This window comes from Heteronotia binoei, chromosome 12 (genome assembly GCF_032191835.1).
Source record: "Heteronotia binoei isolate CCM8104 ecotype False Entrance Well chromosome 12, APGP_CSIRO_Hbin_v1, whole genome shotgun sequence".
Taxonomy (NCBI): Eukaryota; Metazoa; Chordata; class Lepidosauria; order Squamata; family Gekkonidae; genus Heteronotia; species Heteronotia binoei.
This window is the reverse complement of record NC_083234.1, coordinates 34,896,853-34,905,968: the sequence shown is the minus strand read 5'-3', so window position 1 is coordinate 34,905,968 and position 9,116 is coordinate 34,896,853.

The following is a 9,116-nucleotide window of genomic DNA, read 5'->3' as shown; positions in this document are numbered from 1 at the left end:
AGAGTAGAAATGGAGATCTCTTGAGTCCTTTTATTCCAGCCAGAAGGTGGGAGGGGTGTTGCAAAGAAGGAAGTCAGGATGCAGAGGTAGAGTGTCCCTATGGCCAACCTGTGCAGTGTGTAATGTGCAGTTTGGCCCTGGCCTGGACAGCCCAAACTCATCAGAACTCAGAAGTTAAGCAGAGTCGGCCCTGATCAGTATTTCGATGGGGGCCACCAAGGAATACCAGGGTCATGACACAGAGACAGGCAATGGCAAAACACCTCTGTTTCTTGTCTTGAGGTCCCCAGAAGTTGGCTGAAACCTGACAGCAATAAAAGGAAGTTTGGTGCTAAGACCAGAAAGCCTGGATTTGTTTGTGTGTGTGTGTTTATACCCCATTTTCTCATCAGCGCAGACCCAAAGCAACTTCCAACATTGCTCTCCCTGTCTTCCTCTTACCCTGACAACAACAGCCTTGTCAGGTACATGGCTGAGGGAAAACTGCATGCCAGCTTCAGATCCCCTCTGATGGGGCTGCCATCAGTACATGGATGTTTCCACAGTGGGTCAAATAGTAGCTCTACAGGGCCTTTTCAGGTTGGGAAAATGTGGGGAGAAGATTAAGCACTCTCTCCCCTGTTCCAAACTGGGACCCCCACATGTATGGGAAGTGTGACCCTTGAGAACACATATTTGACATAAAAATATGTTTGGGCTAAGGTCGCCAATCTTCAGGGGGACTAGACAAACTAGAATTACAGCTGGTCTCCAGATTACAGAGATTTCTGGAGGAAATGGCTGCTTTGGAGGGTGTACTCCATGGCATTAGACCTACTGATATATATCCCCTCCCCAAGTCCCACTGTCTCCAGGCTCCATTCCCAAATCTCTTGGAATTCCCCGACCCAGATTTGGCAATTCTTGTTCAGGCCCTTAGCCATGAAGCTCATTGGATGTATCCAGAAGCCCTCCCACTGTTGCCCCCCAAGCACCAAGAATATATAGAGCATCACTGTCCCAGACAGAGTGTTCCATCTATACCTTTCAGCTAGTAGCCACTGATGGACCTCTGCTCCATATGTTTATTCAGTCCCCTCTTGAAGGTGTCTGTGCTTATAAGATCCAGGTGAGCAGCTTATAAGAACACAAGAAGCACAAGTGAGGTTCAAAGAGAAAAGGAGCTTAGTTTACTTCTTATTTTCTGCATCATTATTGGCCTGAGGAATAGTCCTATGGAACTAAGAAAGGTTACATTGAAACTGCTGTGTGGTCCAATTTAAGGTCAGATTCTATGCAAATTCTAGCAATAAAGATGCAAACACTTTGGTGGAAGAAGATCAGACAGATGGAAGTCCTCTAGCGATCCTTTGTTGTTGGCATTTTGCAGATACTGCCCCGATAGAGATACTGGGAATAAGCCATAATTACTCGCTTTGATTCTTCCACACCTTCTGCTGTCACCTCAACAGGTGAACATCTCTCACAAATGCAAGGTCACAGCACCAAAGGCCACCCAGTCACTAAGAGGAGGAAAAGAGGGAGAGGAAGAGAAAGCTGCCGAATCTCACACAGCACAGATTTCACAAGTGGTTCTGAAGGCCACCAAGATAAGACCACCCTGAGATCCAGCATCTTCTCAGGGCCACACAGAGAAAGCTGGTCCAGAGGGAAGACCTGGGCCCAAGCAACAACTGAACCGCAACCAATGACTGACTGAAAAGCCATTCACTGGTCCCCATTTGGAGAAGCAGAGACATTAGCATCTTAAAAAGAGGAGGAAAGGTGATCAAGAGGTGATTATTAGCACTTTTGTAAGTGTTTAGGTCATTAATCCAAAGAAGAAAACTTTGTAAAACAAAAGCCCTTGATTTATTGCCACACATACTACAGAGAGCCAGTGCAGTGTAGCGACTACTGTTCGCTTAGGATCTGGGGGAGCCAGATTCAAATTCCCACTCTGCCATGGTGACTTTTAGCCAGTCACTGTCTCTCTCAGCTTCACCTACCTCAAAGGGCTGTTGTTGTGAAAACAGGAGGGCAGCTGGAGAAAGTAATGTTGCAAACCCCTTCTGGTCTCCATTGGGGAGAAAATCAACATATAAATAACTAAATAAATGAAAGATTCTGTGGGTTTTCTCAGATGTGCTGAATATATCTCAGACACTCAAGGCACCAGACAGAGAGGGAGGGAGGGAAAAGAAATTGTGAACAGTGGGGTTAAAAACTATTGAATACAATAGGAGGAGGTGTAACTTATCTTTCTTACTGGTATTCTCTCTTAGAGGGGACTCAAAGCAGAAGATGGAAGGTACTTCTACCGAGGACATTTTATTACTAACACTCCATACTAAACTGCCTCAGCTTAACTTGTAGAAAAGGGTTCATCTGTCAGATTTCTATGCAAAACCATGGATGATCTAAACAGGAAATTGTGTGTTCCTGAGAGAACTTTGGAAGGCAAATGAGGGAATGATGATTCCAGTTTAAATATACAAGACTGACAGAATGAAAATGGCCCAGAGCTCTGTGTATGTCCCTTTTTGTAGTTGTTAGGACCAATATTCTTCAAAGTATGCAAATCTGCACGTTTTCCATGTACACTCAAGCCAACCTTTGTAGTTAAGAGGACTAGGAACATGCTTCTTTAAAAAGAGCTCCCATGCTCCCAACAAACTGCCCCATATCTCAAACTCCATTTAGCAACCTCTTCATGGAATACATATGAGACTGCATCCATGCCATCCTGAGCAGAGTTACACCCTTCTAAGTTTATTGACTTCAGTGGACTTACAGCAGTGTGACTGTGTATAGTACTACACTCTCAGTCTCTTAGTAGAAGCAGAATATGCACTATGAAGTAAAATATTCACCAAGCCAAGAGAAAGGGACCACAGCCACATGCACACACATCCCGGCCACAGCGCCTGAAAGAAACACAGCAGCTGTCCATAAGGCTGATTTGACATTGTGCAGAACAGTTAAGAGATGAAAGGAACGAGATTAAAGGATCAGAAAACCATAATTGGAAATACAGGAGGATGCAATAAACTTTTATCAGGAATAAAGAATGGATCAGATACATTACAATGGGTGTTATGATATATGAAAAGGAAAGGGTCAGGCTGCAAGCTGTGACAGAAAAATGTACAAGGCACAATGATGTAGCATAAAAGAAGTGATTGGAAAGCAGGACTAATAGCATGAACAAGATGCAAGATAGCATGCTGTTGGCTTGTTGAAGGGGCAATCTAAAGAGACCATCTCCTCACCAGTGTTTGTCATCATAATCAACCAACAGATCTATATGGACACACCACAGGAACCTTGACCAGGCTTTTAAAAAATATTCTACCCAAAATGCACAAACTCAGCAACCCAGGACATCCTATTGTCTCAGAGATAGACAACATCACTCTAGGGGGGCCTGCATACATGGATGCTATTCTTAGATCCTATGCCATCAAAGCCCCGTTATGTGCAAAACGCTATGGACTCTTCCAGGAAACACTATTTTGGTCATCATGGATGTTGAGGCTCTGCACATCCCCCACAAAATGGAGTACAAGCCACTAGGAGCACTGTCTCTGACAACATCACAGCTGGCCTTGCTACCAAGCTCTGCCAGTTTGTCCTGACTCTCATCTACTTCAGATTTGGTTTAGATTTATTCCTCCAGATCAATGAAACAGCCATGGGCACTTGCATGGCATTACAATATGCCAGCATTTTGATGGCTAACCTAGAGCAACTCTTCTTCAGCTGCCATCTGTTAACACCCCTCTTGTACCTCAGACTTATTGATGACCTTTTTCTATTTGGACACATGGGAAAGAAGCCCTGAAGAAATGTCACCTGGCCTTCAGCAACTTCCACTCCACCACCAGCCTGACCATGAACCAGTCCATGCAAGAAATACACTTTCTAGACCACCCTGTACGAATACATAATGGAAGAATAAAAACTACCTTGTATTGGACAACTACTGATCGCCAAACACATCTGCATGCCTTCAGTCATCATCCTATACACACCAAGCGATCCATTATCTACAAGCCAAACTCTACATCACAGCCACATCTTTTGTGATCCTTCAAGTAGAGATTCTCACCTCCTACAAAAGAGATTCCTGGAATTACAATAGCAAGGAAGCAGATGAACAAAGCTGGAATGATACCAAGGATAACCTGCTACAAGACAGACCCCGGAAGGCAACTACCCTCCTCTCCCATCCTCTACCTGTATGGAAGGCTTGAGGAAAACTGTTTCAATGTATCTGTGACATGCTGCAGCTGTGAGTTCCTGGTGGCAACTCTATTTAGAAGGGGCCATAGGGGCCTGATTCTGATTGGGATGGTGGCACACAGGAGCAGGGGGCTTCTCTCTCCCCACCTCCCATCTTCCTGAGCTGAATTATACAGACCCCGATGAGGCAAATAATGAAGTCCTGGCACTATGGTGTCACAATTTCAGCCTGCAGTCTAACCCTCTGGGCATTCCGCTATGCAGGCACTGTTTTCTCCTGGCTAGAAACGAGTTATTCTTGCTCATTCTCTAATTATGGAGTGATGCCCTACAGTGACAATAATATGTATGTGTCTTCTCTAACTGCGGCACTTGATCTTCTGGAGCAGAGGAAAAGAAGAAAGTATCCAAACCTATCCCCATCTCAGCTTCAGAAGGTTGCACGAGCCAGAGAGTAAAAGAGAGCAAAAGAGTGATATGGTTATAAGGCACATTGCACTTTTGTGTTGTATGAGTTTCTTGAGAGTGGCTGCGACTGTCTTATAACAGGAGTGGCTCCATTCTGGTGAGCGGTGAGCCAGCCAAATGCCCAAGATAGTTGCAAAAGCTCTCACTTGCACTATTTATAAATCAAGGTTTCTTAGAAACTACAGATTTCATCTGCTAAAGTGGGTTTATATCACCAGGCTAACATGGCTGCTCCCCAGAAGGCTTTTCTGATCTTCCTTAGCTGCATCATTAAAAGGAAGCCTGATAGTCTTTGAGCAAGAAGGGGGACCACAAGACCACCTCCCTGCTCTGATTCCAGTGTGGTCCATTCTTAGCCATATGTATATACCCCATTGTGCCTTTGACATATCCGTGGAGGTGCTGAAAGCTTTGCCAAGTGCTTGAACTGGGACCCGTAAAACAAGGGTCATGTCTGTGCGACTCTGCTGGCCTTATGCTCTACTCCAGCTCTTCCTGTTGCCTCTAGGGTAAAATGCCATTAAAATGGCATTATCGAAACTGGCGAGGAAGATGCCCGTGCCAGGTGTCAATGGAGGAAAATCAGCCACCATTTGTCACCACTGGAAATGGCTTGATATTTAGATCGTTATGGTTCTCAAATGCTCTTCAAAGAGCACGTCAATCAACATTTGCCCCTAACTGCAGAACTTGAAGGGAAAGGACAGGGTGGCCTCCAAGAGATGGATAGTTTGGTGAAAGAGCAAAGGAATCTGTTGTCAGAGGCATCTCAGATGAATGCCCAAAGGACATCATGTTTAATAATATTAAACTGGCACCATTTCCTCTGACTTTGAACATGCACACTTAAGTTCCTTTTTAATAGGAAAAAAAGAGTGGTTTGAAAGATATTTGATGGTGCATGAAGCTGGGAAAGTCAGCTCAGGTTGCAATCTTATGCAAGCTTCCTTGGGTCATGGGTGTAAGTCCCACCGAAATCAGTATGATTGTCATCAGGATAGAACTGTGTCTCATATTTTTCTGTGCAAAAGACTATGTGGATGGCAATGAAAATAATCAAGACCTTTGATGCAAGTTTGACTTTCAGTTTAGTTGTGCATCTGCCTGAAGCCATTTGCTTATCCCTGACAATTAGCATTATTCTGGGGAAACGCACTTTTTGCCCAGCGTGTCTTGCATATTAGGCGCTGACAGTCACCTCTGAATACCAGCGCCCCCCAGTGCCTTTGTTTCTGTAAGACAATTTCCTTCATTTTTAATTTCCTTCCTTTTTGACAGTTGTTTGTTAAGCTGAGCACACTCTCAGACACTTTCATTTATTTATTTATTTGACTTATATTCCGCCCTCCCTACCGAAGCAGGCTCAGGGCGGTTCACAGATTAGAGGTCACACAGTCACATTTGTGTGACTAAATAAAATGAAACAACAGTAAAAACAATTTCTAAAATTTCTAAATTTACAGTGAGATAGTAAGTTGTGATAACTGCACAGCATTGTGATATGAGAGTGGCACTCACGCCATCTGTGTGTAGGCAAAGGGCTATCAAATCACCACAATGTCTATCTTGTTGACTCTCCATCCTTCAAAAAAGAGCATGTTAAAAAGGTACAAGAATGCACACTGATGGAAAAAGCATGAAAGCACAACATGTAAATTGGGCTGAAAGCCAGCATCCCCACCATCTCAGGTAATCCCTGTTATGAGCATTTATTTAAGTACTTCTACCCTCCTTTTCACCCCAGTGGGGACCCAAAACTTACAGTATTGTTCTGTCCTGCTCCCTTTTATCCTCATAACAACCCTGTGAGGTAGATGATATGGGGGGGGGGCAGAGGGAGACAGAGAGGGAGGGAGGGAGACAGAAAGACAGATATAGAGAGGGAGATAGAGACATACATACACACATACATATATATATATATTTACCCAAGGTCACCAAGCAAGCTTCACAGCAGAGTGGGGATTCAAACATGGGTCTCCTAGCTCCTAGCCTGACACTTTAACTATCCTCTGAGTAGTGCAGGACTGTATGATCTATAAGTCCCATAATGTTTCTCAGCCAAGGCATAGTTCTCAGTTGCTTTTAGAAGGACTAGCAAAGCTGGTGCTATCTGCTTGCTTTGGGAACAGAATCTGAAAACTGTACATGTGCCAGGCTGTTGGCCCGCAGCCATCTGGTCATGTGCCACTTTAAAAGTATGCACGATTAAGATTAACCTTGCAGTGTGCCAGGGAAGCATTAAAGCTGGTGAGTGGCTTTGGGTAGCCGTGGGCAAGAAAGTCCTTCTTTCCACCATCCTATGTTTATTGTAACAACAACTCTGCAAGGTCGGAGAGGCTGAGAAAGTAGGAAGTTTTATTTCAGGCAGGGACTTGCATGCAGAGATCCCTGGGACACAAACGATGCTTCACTTGATCTCCAGCATATGTGCATTTGGTTACTGATCTTTATTTGGTTACCAACATTATTTCAAATATTTGTGTCTTGCTTTATCTTACAGTAAATACACCTGTTTGAGTCCACACCATTGAGCCAAACCATGAAATGCCTGTCAGTGGACAGCGGTTAACCAAAAATTAAAAATACATTGAGCTGCACCATCATTGCGATGTGAACCACACATCGTCAATTGCTATCATCCATCCTCCAGAAAAGCCTGTCAAAAAAATAAGATGTATAAAGTTTCCCTAAAAGCGGCAGGTTGTAGAAATGTCTTTTTGATACAATGGGGCCCTCTAGTGACATTATAGTCCAAGTGCTCACTTTCACAAGGGACAATTTTCAAATCAATTTTTGAGTTTTCAGCCACTGCAATGGATAGGCTTCGTCAGTCTGTTTGAGAAATGTAAGACTTACAGTGCCAGTCAATGGGCTTAGAAGGGCATAGCTCTATTCAGGATTGCACTGTTATTAAGCAACTCATCGGTGTTAGGTTGAGGGGGAAAGTGGCAGGGTATATAGCCTGATCTCTTCAGATCTTGGAAGCTAAACAGGGTAGATGCTTGGATGGGACACCATCAAGGAAACCTATGCAGACTAAGGCAATGGCAGACCACCTCTGCTTCTCATGTGCTGAGGTCACCACAAGTCGGTTGCAACTTATGTACATACATAGGCATTAAGTTGTTGCAGGACCTCTAAATATCTGGGAACCCACAGATCTTCACCAGGATCAGCAAGCTGTGGCCACACAACAGCATGCAAAGATCTGGGTACACTCACTTGATCAGTGCTGGGTAGAAAGCTCAAGAAATCTGAGAGACACTGACCAACTTGCCAAAGGAATGCTGGTAAAGTCCTCACATTGCTTGGCCAAGAACTGGAAGGATTGCCAATGTTAAACTGATTAACATAAACTTTGATGTGCGAGAGTCCACTTCATCCTAGGTATAACATCAGTTTTTACACACACAATGCACTCACACACAGAGAGGAGAAAATCATACTCATGAAACGCAAAAGGTATTGTTTGTGGTACAATCTGAGGTGTAATTGTATCTCTTAGAAAACACCGGGCTCAATCCATCCAGCTTTTTCTATTCACTCAGTTCCCCTCCATACTGCAGCCCCCATCCCACGTGACTTTTGTATCTGCAGGGCCCAAGATTATCAGCATAGCCTATTTGGGGTCATCAAAGAGGATGGCTCCTTCCATTTTCGCCAGTGGAAAAAAGAAGATATTGGATTTATACCCCAACCTTCACTCTGAGCCAGTTTGGTGAGCCAGTTTGGTGTAGTGGTTAAGTGTGCGGACTCTTATCTGGGAGAACCAGGTTTAATTCCCCACTGCTCCACTTGCACCTGCTGGAATGGCCTTGGGTTAGCCATAGCTATCGCAGGAGTTGTCCTTGAAAGGGCAGCTGCTGTGAGAGCCTTCTCAGCCCCAAGAGTATAAGGGCGGGATATAAATCTGCAGTCTTCTTCTTAATCTCAGAGCAGCCTACAATCTCCTTTACCTTCTTCCCCCACAACAGACACCTTGTGAGGTAGGTGGGGTGGAGAGAACTCTCCCAGAAGCTTCCCTTTCAGGGACAGCTCTGTGAGAGACAATGGCTGACCCAAGGCCATTCCAGCAGCTGCAAGTGGAGGAATGGGGATTCAAACCTGGTTCTCCCAGATAAGAGTCTTTGCACTTAACCATTACACCAAACTGGCTGTTTGGATCCAGTGCATCACCTCTTTAAAAATCTGGAATGTTGCTCTGAGATTGCAGAAGAGAGGGGAGGACACTCTCACTTTTGTGTTTGGTCAGAGGACTGCAACATTACTCTGTCACTTCTGCCCAAACTCACATGAAGCTGCCTTACACTGAAACAGTCCTTCAAGGTGAGTCCTGTCTACTCAGATGGGGAGCACTCCCTGTGACCTCAGGCAGAGGTCTTTCCCATCACCTACTGCTGTATCCCAGGGATTGAACCTGG